Source organism: Pseudorca crassidens, chromosome 6, assembly GCF_039906515.1.
Source record: "Pseudorca crassidens isolate mPseCra1 chromosome 6, mPseCra1.hap1, whole genome shotgun sequence".
Classification (NCBI taxonomy): domain Eukaryota; kingdom Metazoa; phylum Chordata; class Mammalia; order Artiodactyla; family Delphinidae; genus Pseudorca; species Pseudorca crassidens.
The window spans coordinates 66109947-66129371 of record NC_090301.1 but is presented as its reverse complement, the minus strand read 5'-3'; the positions used below and the strand labels follow the sequence as shown (position 1 = coordinate 66129371).

Below are 19425 nucleotides of genomic sequence, written 5' to 3'. Positions count from 1 at the left end.
GTATTTTCAACACAGCAGCCAGAGTCATCTTTTTTTTTATTTTTTGCGGTACGCGGGCCTCTCACTGTTGTGGCCTCTCCCGTTGCGGAGCACAGGCTCCGGACGCGCAGGCTCAGCGGGCCCAGCAGCTCCGCGGCACGTGGGATCCTCCCGGACTGGGGCACAAACCCGCGTCCCCTGCATCGGCAGGAGGACTCTCAACCACTGCGCCACTAGGGAAGCCCTCTTTTTTTTTTTCTTTCAGAGTCATCTTAACCTTATTCGTATTGTTCACTTTTCTGCTCAAGACCCTCCAGTGACTTTCTGTTTCACTCAAAGTCCTTACAAGGGGCTACAAATGACAGGACTATCTGGTGCTCTTCTTATGCCTCAATCACCTCACACATGTCTCTGCCCTCGTCTCCTCCTCTCTCCCTCCCTTGCTCACTCTTTTCCAACATTCTCACCTCCTTGTTATTTCTGGAACGGGCCATATCCTTTGTGTTTGCCATTTCTTTTTTTCTGGAATTCTCTTCACTGCAGATGCTCTCATGGCTCACTTCTTCACCTCCTTCAGGTCTTTGCTCAAAAATCACTTCTCAGTGAGGCTTTTTCTAATCACTCTCTAAAATTTGCCCACCTCCTTCTCCATCCTAGGACTTCACTCCCTATCCCTTGTGCACTTACCACATGATACAGTGTATATTTTATTTAGTTATTTTCTTGTTACCTATTTATTTTCTTTCTCCCCTTCTTCTCCTATGTCCACTAGAATGAAGTTCCTCGAAGGTGAGAATTTTTTCTGTGCCTAGAAAAGTGCCTGAAACATAGTCGATGTCCCCAAAGTATTTTTTCATGAATGGTTTCCCATTTTAAATAGGACGCTTAGAAAGTATAAGACCAAAACCATAGAGCAAGTAAGCTGTGCTGCTGAGTCTGGAACCCAGGCACTCTGAGTCCCATGCCTTGCCAAGTACTCTTCACCTAGACCTGTTTACCAGATGCTGGAGTAGGACCTGGAGTGGCAGTGACTCATCATCCCTTGCTTACTTATTAATGGTGAAGCTGGGATAGTTACAGGAGAGAAGTTGTACTTTCAATACAAATTGGAAAATAAAATGGAAACAATGAGGAAAGGCTCTTAGAGCAGTTTTATGAATTCAGAGGCTGAATCTTTTTTTTTTCATTCTAATTAAATTCATTTATTTTTAGTTTTTTAATAGATCTTTATTGGATTATAATTGCTTCACAATACCATGTTAGTTTTTGTTGCACAACAAAGCGAGTCAGCCGTACTCATGCACATGTCCCCATATCCCCTCCCTCTTGAGCCTCCCTTCCACCCTCCCCATCCCACCCCTCTAGGTCATCACAGAGCACCGAGCTCATCTCCCTGTGCTATGCTGCTGCTTCCCACCAGCCAACTAGTTTACATTCGGTAGTGTATATGTATCCATGCTACTCTCACTTCGCCCCAGCTTCGCCCTCCCACCCCATGCCCAGAAGCTGAATCTTAACAGATGAGTAGGAATAGCCAGAGAAGAAAAGAGGAGGTATTTTAGGTGATAGAAATAGCATTGCAAATACATGGAGGTGTATAGTTGCATTTTATGTTCAGTGCCCTATTAGTGGGATGGAAAAAAAAAAAACATATAGTATTTGATAGAAGGTAAGACTGAGGCAGGAAGAAGAGTCCATATGGTGGAGACTCTTGGGACCATGCTAAGTATCCTGATAGTGAGTCATGCAGGAGTTTAGAGGGGTGGGGGGGGGTGTTCCTTGATTACACTTCTGTTTGCGATTGCCCACCCAGTGCCAGGTGTGAAGAGGGAGACCAGGGACTAGACCAGCACAGTGGTCCAGCTCAGTGAAAATGCCTGGGCAAAGACAGCAGTAGTAGGGATGCAGCTAAATGGGCAGAACTAAGAAATATTTGGCGGAGGAGTCAGGACTTAATTAGGTGGAATTAGGAGTAAAGGCAGGAAAGCACTGAGAGTGATTCCAAGTTTCTTGGGTTCTGCAACGGGGATGGTGTTGCTGGACTAAGATATGGAACATGCGAGAGAAGCAGGTCTGGTGGGGATGACTTCAGGTTCATTGTCTGACACAGTGACTTTGAGATGCCTCAGGGAAATCCAAGTAACAAAATTAGTCTGAAGTCTAAAGAGAGATCAAGGCTGGAGATGCAGACATAGAGGTCATCTGCATAAAAGTGAAAATCAAACCCTGAGAATGGATCAGACTGCCAAGGCAAGAACGGGGAACAGGGAGCAGTGGGTGGAGAATGCTGGGGAACACCAGGTGGGAATGGCTGCAGGAAAGAGGGCTGGATGAAGAGGAACCTGCCATGGCAACCAAGAATCAAAAGTCGGAAAAGTGGAAGATGCCTAGGGGAGTTTGATGCAAGTGACAGAAATAGAACACTTAAAAAGGGCTGAAAAATTTTAAAGGGATAGTTTCTTCTGGAAAGGTCAGTTCTAAAGGAATGATGGAAGCAGATGCCTTATGGAAGAATAGATGAGAGATGACAAATTACAATAATTTTCCAAATTATTGGATATAAAGAGAGAAGTGGAGTAATATCAAGATGGCAGTGCAAAAAGTGCTTTGTTTCATTTTTCAAATGAAATGAGAAGGTGTGTTCTGGGTTGGTATTTATCCTATACACATTGCAATTATTCACTAGTTGCTTATGACTCCTACTAGATCCGATAGGCAGATTTACCTATTCTGATTCCATGGTGGAATCTATTCCGATCTATTCAGAATCTAGAGTCAGCAGTCAGGGTCATCGTTAAATATTTTTTATATTCTCCTTAGTGTGATTATAGGCTAAAGGGAAGAAGGTAGAAAAGGAATGGCTGAAGGTATGGAAAAATGGCAATTATTCTTAGCAAAGGTTAGCAAACTATGGCTGAGAGCCAAATGTGGCCTACTACTTCTTTTTGTATGACCCTCAAATAACGGTTTAACGTTTTTTAACGATTGAAAAAATAAAAAGAGCGTTTCATGACCCATAACGATTTCATGAAATTCAAATTTCAGCGCCCATACATAAAATTTTATTGGAACGCAGACAAATCAATTTGTTTACATACCATCTACAGTTGCTTTTGCATTGCAACAACAGGGTTGAATAGTTGCAACAGAGACCATATGTCTTGCAAAAGCCTAAAATATGTATTATCTGGTTTATTACAGAAAAAACTTGTTGACCACTGATTTATAGTACAATTCTTGAGAAGAGAGAGGGAGAAGATGGGATCAAGGGCACATGCAGAGGTATTGGCCTTGAACAGGAAAAAAGATGCTTCATCCTACAAAACGGGGAAAGGATGATAGGATTGTGCAAATATAAACAGTTTTGTAGGGGCTGGAGGAGAAAGAGGTGGGGGCTCGTCCTCACCACATACACCTCACACTCTAAGTGAAATGTGTTAGCTGCCATCGATCATGACATTCTAGAGGACAAAAACTGTGTCGTATTCATCTCTGTCTTCCCCACACCTTTCAGCACAGAACCTTTCTTTCAGCCACTCTCACTAAATATTTAATTGAATCCCAGGTGAAACTCTATTATAAGCGCATTCCTAGAAACCTCTGCCTTTAGGGCCTTGCATTTAATTCTCTTACTATCTGAGCCCACATTTATTCAAGTTTGATATGTTTAGAGGTGTAAAGAAAATGGAAGCTGACTTCTTATTCAGTTAATTTCCAGTTCACTAAATGGAGTCCATATAGTCAGAAAGAGTTAATATTCTTATTAAAATTGTTCTGTTTTTCCCTTTTTTCAGCTGGAATAGTTTTGTATATCAGTAAGGTGTTTTAAGAATAAATACTATACAAGTATAAGTCATTAATACAGATTTTTTTTAAAGCTACTAACAATGTAAAAAGAAAATAGGAACCACAGGAAAGTTTAAAAGTTAAAGGGGAAAAATTATTATAGAGTAGCATATATGACAACCCTCAGTTATTTTATTTAGCCAGCATGGTGAGTTTTAAGAGCTTGAATTTTAACACGCTTGGGTATACACTACTCATTCACTGCCATTGTCACAGTTGCTACTGTCTTATACCTGCTCATACGAATATATTGCCAGCCCGGACCTGAAAAGTATTTAAATTTCTAATTGCTAATGAAGAGTTATCTGAAAGCACAGAACAGTACAGATGACCAACTTGAGGTTTATTTTCATCATGGCTTAAATATACATGCACACATATACATACAAGAATATTTACATGAATATACATAAATTCACCCCAATCAGCCGAATCGTCAGCTCTCCCTTGTTTACTTAAAAAGTAACAGCATGACAGTGGTAATCATATTACAATATATAAATATATCAAACCAACACGTTGTACACTTTAAACTTTCACAATGTTATGTGCCAATTATAAGTCAACAAATAAATAAGCACCAAAATAAAAAAAAAGTAACAGCATGTTTGTGAAAGTGTCTATTTTACCTGTTAATCTATTGTGAAAATTAATTTTGCAAACACCCAGTTATCTAATGTTCTTTAGCCCCCCAATAAATCTTTCCATCTCCAAAGGGAGCTATACGTGTGATGACCTATAATGATATTCATCTTGGCATGATCATCGTTATAGTAATCTTCTAGTAAGGCATAGATTGCTGAAAATACTCTGAAGTGACTGATGATAGCGTTATAATGCCCAGTGACAGAGAACATATCTATACATTCAAAGTAATAGTAACTAGGCACATTTACACACTCCCAGGCTGCCGCCTCTAATCTAGAAACTTGTCTAACAGATGTAAAGTACAGCACCAACTTGCAGTAAAATGATGTGTCAGGAGCTTTGGGGGAGAAAGAGAGAGAGAGAGAGAGAGGACATATGCAAAGGGAAAAAAAAAGCAAAATATTATGCCTATTAATCAATTCATGGGATATGAGAATTGGAAAATGGGAGTTTTTGTTTCTTCTTTCCAACTGCATTATTTTTCAACAAATACAAAATTTTGGTTCTTTGCCACTTTCTTCAATAAATCACTCTGGTACCAGAAAAAAAATCCCCAAACAAAGCAGTGCATGGTCTGTGAAGGTGACAGAAACATCAATAAAAATAGTCAGTTTAACTGTTGATCTCTATTGATAGAGGTGTACCTTTAAGATCACTTGTTCTAAATGGTATCAAACTCCTCATAGGTAAAGGCTAGGAGGAACAGGATATGGTTGCAGCTGAACATGCTTTTCATTAAGTATCTTACTTTAGGCTTTCTATCTGAACAACATTTAAATGCATTAGACCAGGATAAATGTTGGGAAGCTGACATTTTTTTAAAAAAATGAACAAAACATAATTTATTAGCAGACTGTTCTCTGGAAGGAGTCCCAGTTATTTACAAGTAAAGAAAAGGGATGTATAATAGAACTAATAGTTGTACTAATGAGCAAAATCAGGTTCTATTGTCACCATTTAGTTTTGACACATTAGAATTTAAGGGAATATAACTAAATTGAGATCTATAAGAATAGGAAAAATGTTAAATTTGCATTTTAAGCCATCTTTCTAGTCTCCTGTTTGTCCCATATTATGGAATTACTCTGCATGTGATACTTTTTCAAACCTAATATCATTTTTTATTCATCCTTATCCAAGGACAAAAGGTTAGGTCCTATTTCTTGTCTTAGAGAGCTCACAAACTATTATTTTATCTGAAAATTTCCTCTTGTTAAATGATGGGATCAATGGACTTCTCCCCTAAAAATATATTTTTAATAGGAGTGTCAATTTTATATAGTATACATATACTCCCAGGAGCAGAGGAAGTTGCTTAGTGACTTCTGTAAAGCTTTTTTGAAAATGACCCATGGTACTGGTCTATGTAGTAAGAGAATCAGGGAGTTACGACTGCTTTTTAGCACTCACCTTAACCATACTTTTCATAATACCTGTGAACAATCCTTATATGCCCATCTCTTTTCCTGCATCTTCGTCTATCATGTTATTCTATAGCCAACCCAAGCTCTATGCTATCTTTTCTCTCTACCCTTAAGCCACATGGTTCTCACTGAGTGATTCCATTCATGCCCCGCAGCCTCTGCATCTCCTGTGACAGTGTCTACCCAAACCACCGGAAGCCTGGCTACCATGCTGAGCTTGAGTTATTCAAATCACTCTGTTTTTGATAAGAAGAAAAGCAACACAGTAATCAGGTGATAAAGTACTATTTAAAAGCAAAGCTCAGCGCTTCCCTGGTGGCGCAGTAGTTGAGAGTCCACCTGCCGATGCAGGGGATACAGGTTCGTGCCCCGGTCCGGGAAGATCACACATGCTGCAGAGCGGCTAGGCCCGTGAGCCATGGCCGCTGAGCCTGCGCATCCGGAGCCTGTGCTCCGCAACGGGAGAGGCCACAATAGTGAGAGGCCCACATACCGCTAAAGCAAAGCTCAAAATATCTGTGTATAATTTGGTTAACTACTTGATCAGATATGAAATGCAGGTCCGTATGGCAAACCAGACTTTTTCCCGTTATGTGCTTGGCTTGCAGATCTACTCTGTTAGTGATTTGCCTTTAATCTCTAAACTGTTTATTTCACTGGTGTTTATGATATGATTTGGCTCACTGAAGCTTAAACCTTTGAGGGGTAAAAAATGCTATTATTTTTATATTTAGTTATAGCTGTCCACTTTCACACAGTGCATTTAGGAACAGGAAACATCCCCTTAAACACTATCCATTTATCGAACATATAAAAGGAAAGACTTTAATTCCTTATAGTAGTTACTAAGGGCTACCACTTGTCAAATACATTTCTGCAGTTAAATAATAAAAAGCCAGAGTGTTTGATTGAAAAGAGCACTAGTCTAAGCTAAGAAAGTGGCTACTTGAAATATTTATGCCTTACTTTTCCCACCAGTAAAACTTCTTCCTTGCATGGCTACTTAAGGATGAAAAGTATATTTAAAACACCTCAGGAGAAAATTCAAGTCCATCAAAAGATTGAATAAATTCAAGTTACCCAGCAAAACCCTCCCAAAGGCCATATGAAATTGGACTCATAAAGGGAGAATGGTTGAAATGTTTTTTTCTTCCTCTCCAAGAATGATTTCTTACGTTTCCAATTCAGCAACGATTCTTCTGTTTATTCTGTGCTCTTGATATTCAACAAAAAGTCATTTCAATCTTGGCAATATATTCACCCAAACCGAAAATGAACTGTTCATTTGGGTTTCATTCTCTCTGCAAATATCATAAAATTACATTTATTCTCTCTTCTATAAATTTAACACCAATATTTACAAAATTCTTGCAATACAGGCCACATTATATTCTCTTTTGTCCTATGAAATTCACCACAATTAAACTGAAATCTTACTATTTTCCATAGCACAGTATGTCCCTTGCCTCAAGAGGAAAGAATAGACAGTTGTGATAGACAAAAACTGAGTAAGAAATTTCTACTTTGTAAACCCTTTTTCCTTCTGGTCCATCTGCTGTAGATTTGATGCAGGAGGGTGTTCTCATCATCAATCAGTGTCTCGATAAGTATTTCTTATGTTAATGGCCATTAAAGTCTAGTGAACTTAATGCTGAAAAAATATAAATACAAAGCTCTTCTATATGTAATATTAGTGTGTGGACATTTTAGTCTATCTAGCATACTTTTATTTAACACGTCATGAATTGGTAGAAAGCTTCTGTTTACAGAAATAGCATTCTTAAAATAGCTTACATATTGGCAGACATGTTGATCCAAAATGTGAAATGTTTGTGAAGGCCCATTAGCAAAGCCTGAATACCTCTTACGTGCAAGTGTCTGTACTCTAAAAGAAACCTACCTCTGACTTCAAAGAGACTATGTTAGACAAATAAGTACATGCAAAATCACAGGCACTGCTCTTGGACATGGGAACAGTTGAAGCACATCTCTTCTGTATTTGGAAGAAAAGGAGGAAAGGGAGAAAAGTTGTTGGCAAAGAGGGTAGTAATGATGATTGGTACTTGAGGAAAAGGTCCAAGATGTTTTATCAGTTGGAGGAATTTTTAACAAGGCTGAAAATGTGTTACCAGCTGTGGAACAGCTACAAGAGGAGAAAAATTGCAAGGTATCCTGTCTGATCCAATTCTCATAACCCTGTTGTGATGGGTGGGAGGAGGAAGTGTGTACAATATCTCCAGTTTTCATTTGTTTTTTATTGAGACGAGCTCAGAAAACACAAACTGGAAGCTGGTGTTAAACAATAATTCTGTCCTCTGAATAACAACCTGCATGTTGCCAGCATTATCAAACGTTATAAAGACAGCTATCTAAAAGCTGTGTACACCTTATGTCTATATTCTAAAAACATTTTTGCAAGAACTTGTGCAACAGCATTGAGCATCTCTGGTGTGAAAGCCTTGTGGTAGGCACTAAAGGTATAAATATGAATAATGTGGAGGCTTATCTTTGAGATCCCAGTTTATTGGTATCTTTCTAGAAATGTAGACACATTAATACAGTATGATGTTATAAAGTGGATAGTAGAGTACTAAACAAAGACACATGAAAGAGAGAGAAAGGAATGGCCTTTTCTCTCCATGTGCAAAGGATATGGAGATAGGTTTTAAAGGGAGGGCAATTTTGAGCTAAGTCTTAAAGGGGAGGCAAGAGTTGATTGATGGAGGAAATAAGAGTATAAGAAATCAGAGGACCATCTCACAGTTAATACTGGCCTGTGGACTGAGAATGGGCTTCTATTCCAGACTCTTCTATTTATAGCTAAAGATGTAGGGGTCATTACAGATTAAAAGTTGCCCCTCAAATTCTTGCCTGGGAAACACTCTCCAACTATGTTATGATTGGTTCTTTTCCAGTATACAATTAATAACTATAACAAAACTGACAATAGTATATTTAGGTTCAGAAGTTTCAGCATCATTTCTCTCTGGGATAGCAAGAAAACAAGAGTTCCACTCCTGGACATTTGCTTTGCAGGCACTCTCCAAGCATAAGGAAAATTTAGTATGAATGCATCAATATTTTCCCAATTAGATGTTTTTACCTCAGGCTTTCCAATTTTTCTGCTGTTAAATTTCAACCGGAACTACATAATGCCCAGCTGTAGATTTTTTTTTTTAATTCTCAAGGTCGTCTTCCAGTTTAAACATGTATCTCTTAGCTCTAGTGCCCTTACCATTTTTTGTGAAAATACAATCTCTCTCCTCCAGGCAAGTAAAGTAATTTATCATAATGTAGGGCTCAGCAGCTGGGTCAGAAGTAGGGTTACTCTACTCACTGAGACCTTCTTGTGCCACCTCCAGTCACCCCTTCTCGTCCACTGCCACTGAGAGAAGGCATGGGAGTAGATATGTGAATCTCTTTGCAGAACCTCAAAAGTGAATTTAGAAAAGCAGTGCAGTATGTAGTTCCTTAAAGAAAATGTTGAAAAGGAATCTGTTCATCAATCAAAAGAAATCACATCTTTAACAAAGCTGGTAGACAGGATGGCATCGTGTCCAATCCAGCCTAAGGGTGGAGTGTGGAGGCAGAGTTCAATTTCCTTCATATCTAAAGGCTTAAACTTACAGCAGTTGAAATTGTTTGAACAATATCCTTATTTGAAGAACCTAGGGGCAAGACGGGAATAAAGATGCAGACCTACTAGAGAATGGACTTGAGGATACGGGGAGGGGGAAGGGTAAGCTGGGACAAAGTGAGAGAGTGGCATGGACATATATACACTACCAAACGTAAAATAGATAGCTAGTGGGAAGCAGCTGCATAGCACAGGGAGATCAGCTCCATGCTTTGTGACCACCTAGAGGGTTGGAATAGGGAAGGTGGGAGGGAGGGAGATGCAAGAGGGAAGAGATATGGGGACATATGTATATGTATAACTGATTCACTTTGTTATAAAGCAGAAACTAACACACCATTGTAAAGCTATTATACTCCAATAAAGATGTTAAAAATATATATATCCTTATTTTTAAATGCCTTTCTTACCATTAAATTAAGTTAGCATAATTAATTTTAATATAAAAGTTCTAATGTTATTAATTTTACATTGTATCAGTAACAGGAAACAGAACACTTGTAAAATATAGAAAAAGCCAAAGTCAAAAATCAAAATCACCTATTACCTAACGTCCAAAAGATAACTATTTTTTATGATTTTGATTCTACTTTTCTAATTATTTTATGCTTATAGATACTTAAAATATTGAGCCCGTAGTGTGTATATTGCTTTAAACTCACACATAGTCCCTTAATTCCTTTGATTCCTCTCCAGTCTTCTTCTATACATATTAGTTGTAATCATGTTTCTTTATATTTCTGGGAAATTTCTTCACTAATTATTTTTTAAGCATATGTATTGTTTTTACATAGTCAAAATACTGATTTCAATGGCTATCTGATATTCTACTACATTGATAAATATACATTAAGTATATTTAGGTAATTTAAAGTTGGTTTTTTTGTTTGTTTTTTTGCGGTACATGGGCCTCTCACTGCTGTGACCTCTCCCGTTGTAGAGCACAGGCTCCGGACGCGCAGGCTCAGCGGCCATGGCTCATGGGCCCAGCCACTCCGTGGCATGTGGGATCTTCCCGGACCGGGGCACGAACCCGTGTCCCCTGCATTGGCAGGCAGACTCTCAACCACTGTGGCACCAGGGAAGCCCCTAAAGTTTTAATTATTGTGTGATTTCTTGAAATAGCTTTGTATTTAAAAACCTCATTCTTCTTGTAGCCCATTAAACCATAAATTTATTGCTGCCACCTGGTTCCACAGTGGCCATGGAATATAGTAAATTAAAATAAAGGGAAAATGGAATAATGTAGCCATAGGTGTCCTAGGTCAAAGAAATACTGTATAAATAAAATGTAATAAGCATATGTAGACAACCTTAAAGTCACCTCACTGTGAATGGCTGGGAAACAGTAGCAATATAATGCCCAATTTTGTCTCAGCCGTCATAATTGCATGTTCCATAGATAACTATCAGTAATTAAAGAGGCAAAGATCCAAATCTTGCTTTGGCTTCGAAAGAGTAGCAATAGCTGTGGTATCCCCAGTTGTCGGCTAAAGTTATCAGGAGTTATAGTATTCAGATAAAATGTATTTACCGTTCTCTCTATTCTTAATCCCACATAAGAAATTCTTAGAATATCTAGAGTTTAAATGAGACTGTGATCAAAACTTGTTTTTACTGTTTATTTACAAGGCTAATGGCTTTTCTTCAATGGCATGTTGATGTTCTAAACTAAGACACATGTGACTAAGACAAGGTTCTTTAGCCTAACGACCGAATTAAATAACACCACCTTCCAATACGAAGGAACACATATGCACTATGATCACATGTGTACATAACGATCATATACTAGTATTATAAGGGTGTATAATTTCCTTCCCTCCAGAGATAAAAATCAGAGCCAAACATGGTTGGATCATGGTTTCATGTAATAGTGCTCTTTGATAAAACAGACATGAATAGTGAATACTAAACAGGAAGCCGACTATATGAACAAGGAAGAAAATGCATGCTTCATTTCAAAGAAACCAGTCACTAGCATTAATAGCGAGCCACGGGATTAAGCTCATTAAAAAATTTGCCTAAAGGAGAAATCTCATTTGCTTCTTGTATTTCTTCATGTCGTATGTTTAATATAAAGCACAGAGGTGGATTTTGTGATCTGGATCATGATTTTAATCTGCATAGAACACTTTAATAATAGTTTCCTTATCTGAGTACCACAATTAAGTTCAATTGATGGTATTCCAGATTTGAAGTTTGATTGTGAAGTTGTTTTTCTTTCTTTACCTTTAATCAGGCCACTGAGAGAAATTCTGCTCTCTTAAAAGTTAGCTGTGATGGAGGGAATTGTTTATCTAGGTAATCGATTTTGTCTATGAGCTCCTCTGCCAGGCATTGGGCACTCAGAGGTCAAGAAGGAATCTTTGTGTTCTTAGAACCATGTACTTTTGCCAGGTGCATGGTAGGCATTCAATATTTACCACTGAGTGGCTCCATATCTGATATTCCTCTTGTATTTCTTTCTTTCTTTCTTTTTTTATTTTTATTCTTTTATTTTTTATTTATTTTTATTTTTTTATTTTGTTTGCGGTACACGGGCCTCTCACTGTTGTGGCCTCTCCCGTTGCGGAGCACAGGCTCCGGATGCGCAGGCTCAGCGACCATGGCTCACGGGCCCAGCCGCTCCGCGGCACGTGGGATCTTCCCGGACCGGGGCACGAACCCGTGTCCCCTGCATCGGCAGGCGGACTCTCAACCACTGCACCACCAGGGAAGCCCTCTTCCTTTCTTTTTTAATGTATTATTATCTTTAATTAAGTACAAAGACTTTCCCAATCATGTCATCTAGAGATCATTTTATCCAGTGCTCTGTTTGGCCGCCAGTCTCTTGTCTCTCTTCTCAGCAATGGTAAGGCAGATACCCCTTCCCTGGGGAAGAGAGATCCATGGTTTGTTGTTTTTGCCAATAACAAAAATGTTGGAGAGCCAGATGGCAAAGCTGTTGCCATTGGCATCTTTCACATGAACTATATCAAAAGAAACAGAATGTCTTTTCTGGTTGGTGATCACACCAATTCTTCCCAGGTTAGCATCTCCAGTCACCATGCTCAGGTTACCAGTGTCAAATTTGACAAAATCAGTAATCTTGCCAGTCTCCAAATCAATTTGAATGGTGTCATTTACCTTGACGAGGGGATCAGGGTAGCTGATGGTGCGAGCACCATGGGTCACCAGATGAGGGATTCCTTTTGTGCCCACAAAGATCTTTCTCATGTTGCACAACTTATACTTGGCCTCCTCAGGTGTAATATGATGAATAGCAAAGCGATCCTTGTTGTCATGGATCAGACGAAAATTCTCTCCAGTCTTGTCAATACTGATGACAACCATCAGGGTAGGTTATATCAGTGTGAACCTTGCCATCAATCTTAATGAAACCCTGCATGCAGATCTTCTTTACTTCATCTTCTGTTAAGGCATACTTATGTCTCTTCCTTAGGAAAATGATTAGGGGGAAACATTCCTTCAGCTTGTGGGGACTTGTAGATGGACAAGGAGCAAACACACTAGTCAGTTTATCCAAAGCTTTGGAGTTTCTACACAATTCAGGTGCTCCTTGAGACCATGAGCCATAGCTGCACTAGGCACAAAAAGAGTTCCTCTTACATGTCTATCCATGGTTACTGGTATCTTCATCCATACTGTCTCCTAAATTAAAAATCCTAGATTCAGGGTTCCCCCTCACTCCCACTTAAGTATCTGTTGATTTATTTCCTTAATATCTTTCCTCTCCATCCCCAGGGCTGCCACTGTTTTCATTCAGAGCTTTATAACTTTTTTCTAGGATATTTCAACTGTCTCATTTGGTCTCCTTTCTTCTAGACCCTCTCTCTAATTCATTCTCCTGAGTTACCTAATAAAACACAGTTGTAGTCAAGCCACTTAAACATCCCCTATAAGTACAAATTGATTCTTAGTTGAACTCCAAACAACCCAGCATTACAAATGCACAATCCCATATCAAGATCAAATAACGTTACCATTTTCACAGTGAAATTTTTAGTTTCTTTCACATATACATTAGTCATGCCTCAGAATCTGTATGTATTATAGCTCTTCTTCCCAGCATACTCTTTTCCTTTTCCACAAAAGAACTCCTACTCGTCCCTTAAGATTTATTTTCCATGTCACCTCCTCTATGAAGCCCACTGTGACTACCTTAAGTAACATGATACCAGTAGAGCCACACTGCATTAAAGCCATACTACCTGGATTTGGATACTGACTCTGTCACCTTGGCAAGTCACTTAACCAGTCTATGCCTTAGTTGTCTCATCAATGAAATGGAGATAGTAAAAGTAATTACCTCATAGGCTTGTTGCAATGGTTATGTGAATCAATTAATACACGTAAAGTAAAACACTTCAGTCTTGGTTAAGTGTTTGATAACTGTTAGCTATTTTTATATAGTTTATTCACTCCCCTCTTTATGTTCTTATATAATTTTCAGTTAGAGAATGTATCCCATTATGCTGTATCTATCTCTTTATATAGGTCCCTACCTCTAGATGGAAAGCCACTTAGCTTGAAGACTGTGACTTATTCATCTCTTTAACCTATCAGAGCACCAAACCAGATCCTGAGCATATAGTATTCAGTGAATGTAAAATGAATAAATGTGTGAATGAATGAATGAATGAACAAACTCAGGTAAATAATATGCCCAAACTGTTTCTGTATGTGTCTGTTACACAAATCAAAGTAGATTCAGTCTATTAGCCAAGTATCTATAGACTTGTATTGGTGAAATAAAATATAGGAAACTCTTTCTTGTGCCTTGAACCCCAAAGCAGTGTCATAGCCCTTCTAGTTACGATGTAACCTTCCCATTGACATGGAAAAGCCACTGGTCCTATTAAATTATTATTTTTTTCTTTTTTACCTGCTCAGTCCACGTTTGCTTTTGCATATGCTGTTTGACTCCATATTTTTGGTCTCTGGTTAGACATCTAATTCATTAATAAGAAGAAATCATTATAATCAACTCTGATGGTCACTAAGAAATAAATGTATCCTTTGTGTTCTCAGAGAGGAGGTTTGCCTCATTTAAATGCTCTTTTCTCTTTATAAATGCTGTTTTCTGATGCCTTTGTGGTGATAAAGAGAATGAAGGGTGGGGGGGGAACCTAGATACTTTCTTCTCTGGGTCACTTTGCATAAAGACTTCTTTACAGCCACGTTCAGATGATTTATGTACATATTGTATATGCAGCAGCAGCAGTTATAGAGCTATTCCTACCATTTAACCTGCATCATTCTGAGTGGCCGTTCACTGGCTGCTTAACTGAACATCTGCTACTTTGGTAGTCTAATATCCAGATAGGATGAAGAATCAGAAAAATAAAACTCCAATAGGCTTGTTTACTTCGATAGGTAATGGTGTGTGGTTTTGCGGGGTGGGGTGTGTTTTGTCTTAGTTTGCATTATCCAAAATTATCTATCTTTTTAATCTTTGCAGAATTAAGACATGTTTGTCTTTTCCCAACTTAGGAATCAGACAGCAGAAAGAAATATAAATGGTCTCCTCTGTGTACTGTATTTAAGGAAGGTCTTGTTGTTTTATAGTCTTTTGCAGCTTCCCAAACACAACATTAACAATATTTGATATTAACAAATGTTCACAATATTTGAAAGTAGACAAACTGAGGCCAATACAAATCAAAATACCCGTACAATTACTAAATCTGTCTAACTAAACTAGTTAAATGCTCTCTAGTTGTCATATATAATTGGTAACTGAATCATAAAACTATTGACTTTTAAGGCTATAAATGAGATCAGAGCTTGGCTTATCCAACCAATATAAAATTCCTTCTTTCTTTTTGACGAATTCCTTTCTCCTCATTCCTCAATTGTCACCTTTAGTTCAGGCTTTCATCATATCTTCTTAACTCCTCTTCCTCAACCTCCGTGCTGCCTTGGTGCTCTACGAGTCTAGACACGCCTCAACTGCCAAAGTTGCTTTCTTTATTCATCACTTTGACTATACCGCTTTTCCTGTGCCTTGGTCACTTCCCAACATCTCATACGTTGCAAAAATCTCCTCACTTCAAGCTTCATTGCACTCCAAGAAGGGGCACTAGACTTCCTTTTCTCCTTCACCTCCCAACACATGCCTAAATCTCCTGTCACCCAAAACACTTCCTCAAAGTCCTCTCATTGTAGTTAGTAAAGCTCATGCCCATGTTTCTGGGCTTTTCCCAAAGTACCATTACTGGGAATTCCCTTTTCTCCTGGCTAGTGAAGCAATCTCTTCCCTATTAGTTCAGAAACCCCATTCCTGCAATACAATCTTCTTAGATAAATCAGTCCTTATGTGCTTTGGACACACCCTGAATTTTTTTTTTTGCTTCTTTCTCTGCCCTCCTAGGTTGTATTTTCTTTTAATGCATCCATTAAATTCATCCATTTCACTGAATATATGTATCAGACAGTCCTTTCATGTACTTTTAGGTTTATTATGTTGTCTCTGTCATACACATGTAAATAGGTTCCAGTTATCAATTGCTGAGTAACTACCACAACACTTAGTGTCTAAAACAGCAACCATTTTATTACATCTTATGAATTCTGTAGGACAAGAATTTTAGAAAAACTCAGCTCAGCACTTCTCCACATAGTGACAACTAGGGTCACTTCATGATATCCGTTTGGTGGATGAGTAGGTTTGGAGGGTCCAAGGTGGCTTTACATACATGTTAGGCATCAGGAATGGCCGGAACCCTGAGCTCGGTTTGGACTGTTTGAGCAAAGTGCTTATATGTGGCTTCTCCAAGGCAGTCTTAGGGTAATTAATCCTCTTACATGGCAACTCAAGGCTCCTGGAAGACTCAAGAGGCTCCAAGAGGCCCAAGTAGAAGCTTTAAAGTTTCTTAGGACCTAACCTTGGAATTTCTAAAACATCACCTCTGCAGCCTCTATTGGATTAAGCAAATCATTAAGACTAGCTTAGAGTAAAGGCAAGTGAAATTGGATTCAACCTCTTGATGAGAAGGATAGCATAGGAATATGTAGCCATTATATGTAATATATAGATATAGAGATAGAGATTAGATAAATGATAGATAAAGTCTTTTGATAAATGGCTTTAATTATGGTAATGATTTTCTGACTTTAGGAAACAATATTGAAAAGAAATTGTATTGATTGTACCTATAATGCATGTTGTCAACAAAATATTCAAACTTTAGAAAACATTCTCTCTACTTTACCACCCTCCCGTAACTTGCTCAGCACTTTTTTTTTTTAACCTAGATAGACTACAATCTTCTTGGGTACAATGTATATTTCATTTTTTATATCCCTAGCAACTGTCTCAGAGCTTGGTACACAGTAAGCTCTCAATAAATGTTTGCTGAATTGAATTGAATTAGTCCTGGATTTTGAGGCTGACATGGCCAACTTAATGACTTCTCTGAACATACCGTAAAGAAGGATAAAGGTAGCAAGAAAATCCAGCCTTATCAAGGGTAAATCCAACAAGAGGTACTGATATATATATTAATAGATATATATTATATATTAATATATATTTATATATAATATATATATTAATATATATATATGCCAACTAATACAGTTCTAGAAAACACAGGTGATGGTATCAGTTAATCTTTTCCATCTTCCTTCATGCAGTAGAAATTTCAAGAGACCATCCATTTAGCATGTCTATGCCCAAATTACTGCAGGAGCTGGATAGCAAACATTCTGGATTACTTCTGACAAGCTTTAGTTATTTTGGAGAAAAGGGGGGCAGACAAAATGATTCTATTATGCCTTTGTCATTAGAGAAAAGCCAAGCTACTAAGAGTCAATAATAAGAATTGACATATCTTTTTGAATTCGCAGCTTTTAATATACAAAGTAAATTAAAACGTCCTTTTAATCTTGAATGGAATTTCCTTCTTTAAGCTGTGATCTTGTGTTTCTCTGTTAATTTCAAATTTAAAGAACTCTTGGCTGATGAAACTGTTGTATAAGCAGAGGCACTGTTGTTCATTGTGTAATGTGAGAATCAGAAACTCTACTGCAATTCTCTTGTCATGTCGCTGACAGAGTTCCAGAATTTTGATTGGAAGGATGGGTATATTTTATAATTTGTTTTAATTCTGAGGCAATTTTATGAGATTTGTTTCAAATTACTTACTAAATTCATTTCTATTTTTTTTCTGTATGTATTAGGAAAAAACTGCCTCTTGTTTCCAAAAGTCCTATCTACTTATTATATGTTTGTCTTGGCTATTAGGATAATGCATTTAAAAATTCTTTTAAATAATCATTAGAATTTTACATCATTTTTTCTCATTTTACTAATATTAGTGGACAATGCTTGAATAAAACCAATTTAGGGAACTGAAGTACAAAAATCTTGCTATATATTTCCATGACATGCTTTCCAAAAATTTTTCTGTTCCTGTTTTGCAGACTTGACAAATAAGGCATAAGATGATAAAATAACTCACCAAGGTCATTTAAGATAGTAGTAGACCTGGGAAGCTTATTACTGTTTCATGATCATTTTGTCTCTTTCTAGGTCTTTCCAACTATGTTGTCCACCTTTAAATACCTTTTTCAACATTAATGAATTTAGTAAGCTTTTACATTTAATACATTGTTTACAGACTATAGTCTTTCCGTTGGAGACATTATTTTACTAATTTGTTTTAATTGCTAGCTATTTCTATATCCCTTGTATTTATTTATAGTTCTTTCTTACTGTAAATTATTTCTTTACATACATTCATACAAAATTCACATATATGGATTTTTATTTCTAATTTCACACCCATTGCCCCTCCCTGTCCCAAGAATTTGGAAGTAACAGTTTTCTACTGATTCTTTCCTTCCATTTGGCAACCATTTTATTTCACTGTTTTTGAAGTGATGCAGTAAGAGAAAAATGGCTGCCTTTTGTTTATTTCCTTGTACATTAACATGATGACATCATCAAAGATATTAGCTAGAATGTACATATCTTTAAGAACCCAGAGGTACACTATAAGCCAGAAACACTCTGTTTTCCTTTTCCTCTTAATGCCCCAAGGTTTTGCAGCTTTAGTGTAGCTCTTGTGTGCAGGGGGAAAAAGGAACTTGAGCATTTTGGAACAAATGCATTAAAATGGTGGCATTTAAAACATATCTGAATATTTTTTCAATGTTAAGAAAAATCCATGAAAAGGCAGTTATTTAAGTCATGAAACATTCTAAATCAATGCTACCACTACAAAAAATATTATAAAGCATGATGTTAAATCATTGTATTTAGAGACTGGCTAAAATATTTAGCCACATGTGCCTATTCTGGCTTTAAATTATTTTTAAAAATTTCCATTGACACAAAAAATTTTGTTATAATTATTTCCAAAAAATAACTTCTCATTAATGGAAGGTTTAAGCAGGTATATAGATTTACTATTTTTAAGATTACTGTATTACTTACAAACACTATTAAAATGTACTATATAACTGTACAGAAAATTTATTTTCTGATCTTCATTTATGATGCTTCTGACTTTTCTTTCTGTGCTCTTTGTTGCACATTGCATGTACTTGTCATAGGATTTCCATTGAGATTAACAAGCAACAAGCTTTCAGTTACAAATTCAATTTAGATTATTAAAGAGATAAGAAGTTTATTTTTTTCATCAACTTCCAATTATTAAATAGCTTTTTCATTTGGAAATACACAATCCATTTTCAAATTTTGAGAAATAATTTTAGGTAGTTATTTTTAAATGTATTTTAGAAAGATAATCTGACTATACCTATGTGTGTGTATGTATATGTATTAATTCAATATTTACATAGCAGAAAATTCCTGTAAATGTTGAGTACTCAGCTCTGAAACTACTTGTTAACACTGAAATCAGATAAGGTAAACCATAT

At 37.3% G+C, this 19425-nt stretch overlaps 1 protein-coding gene and 1 pseudogene across 1 annotated transcript in view; one reads left to right on the top strand and one right to left on the bottom strand.

Annotated features, from left to right (window-relative positions):
* The window catches only part of CSRNP3 (cysteine and serine rich nuclear protein 3), a 182323-nt gene that overhangs the window by 75418 nt on the left and 87480 nt on the right, over positions 1 to 19425 (top strand). The window lies entirely within an intron of this gene.
* LOC137225853 (small ribosomal subunit protein eS4, X isoform-like) lies at positions 12337 to 13113 on the bottom strand (annotated as a pseudogene).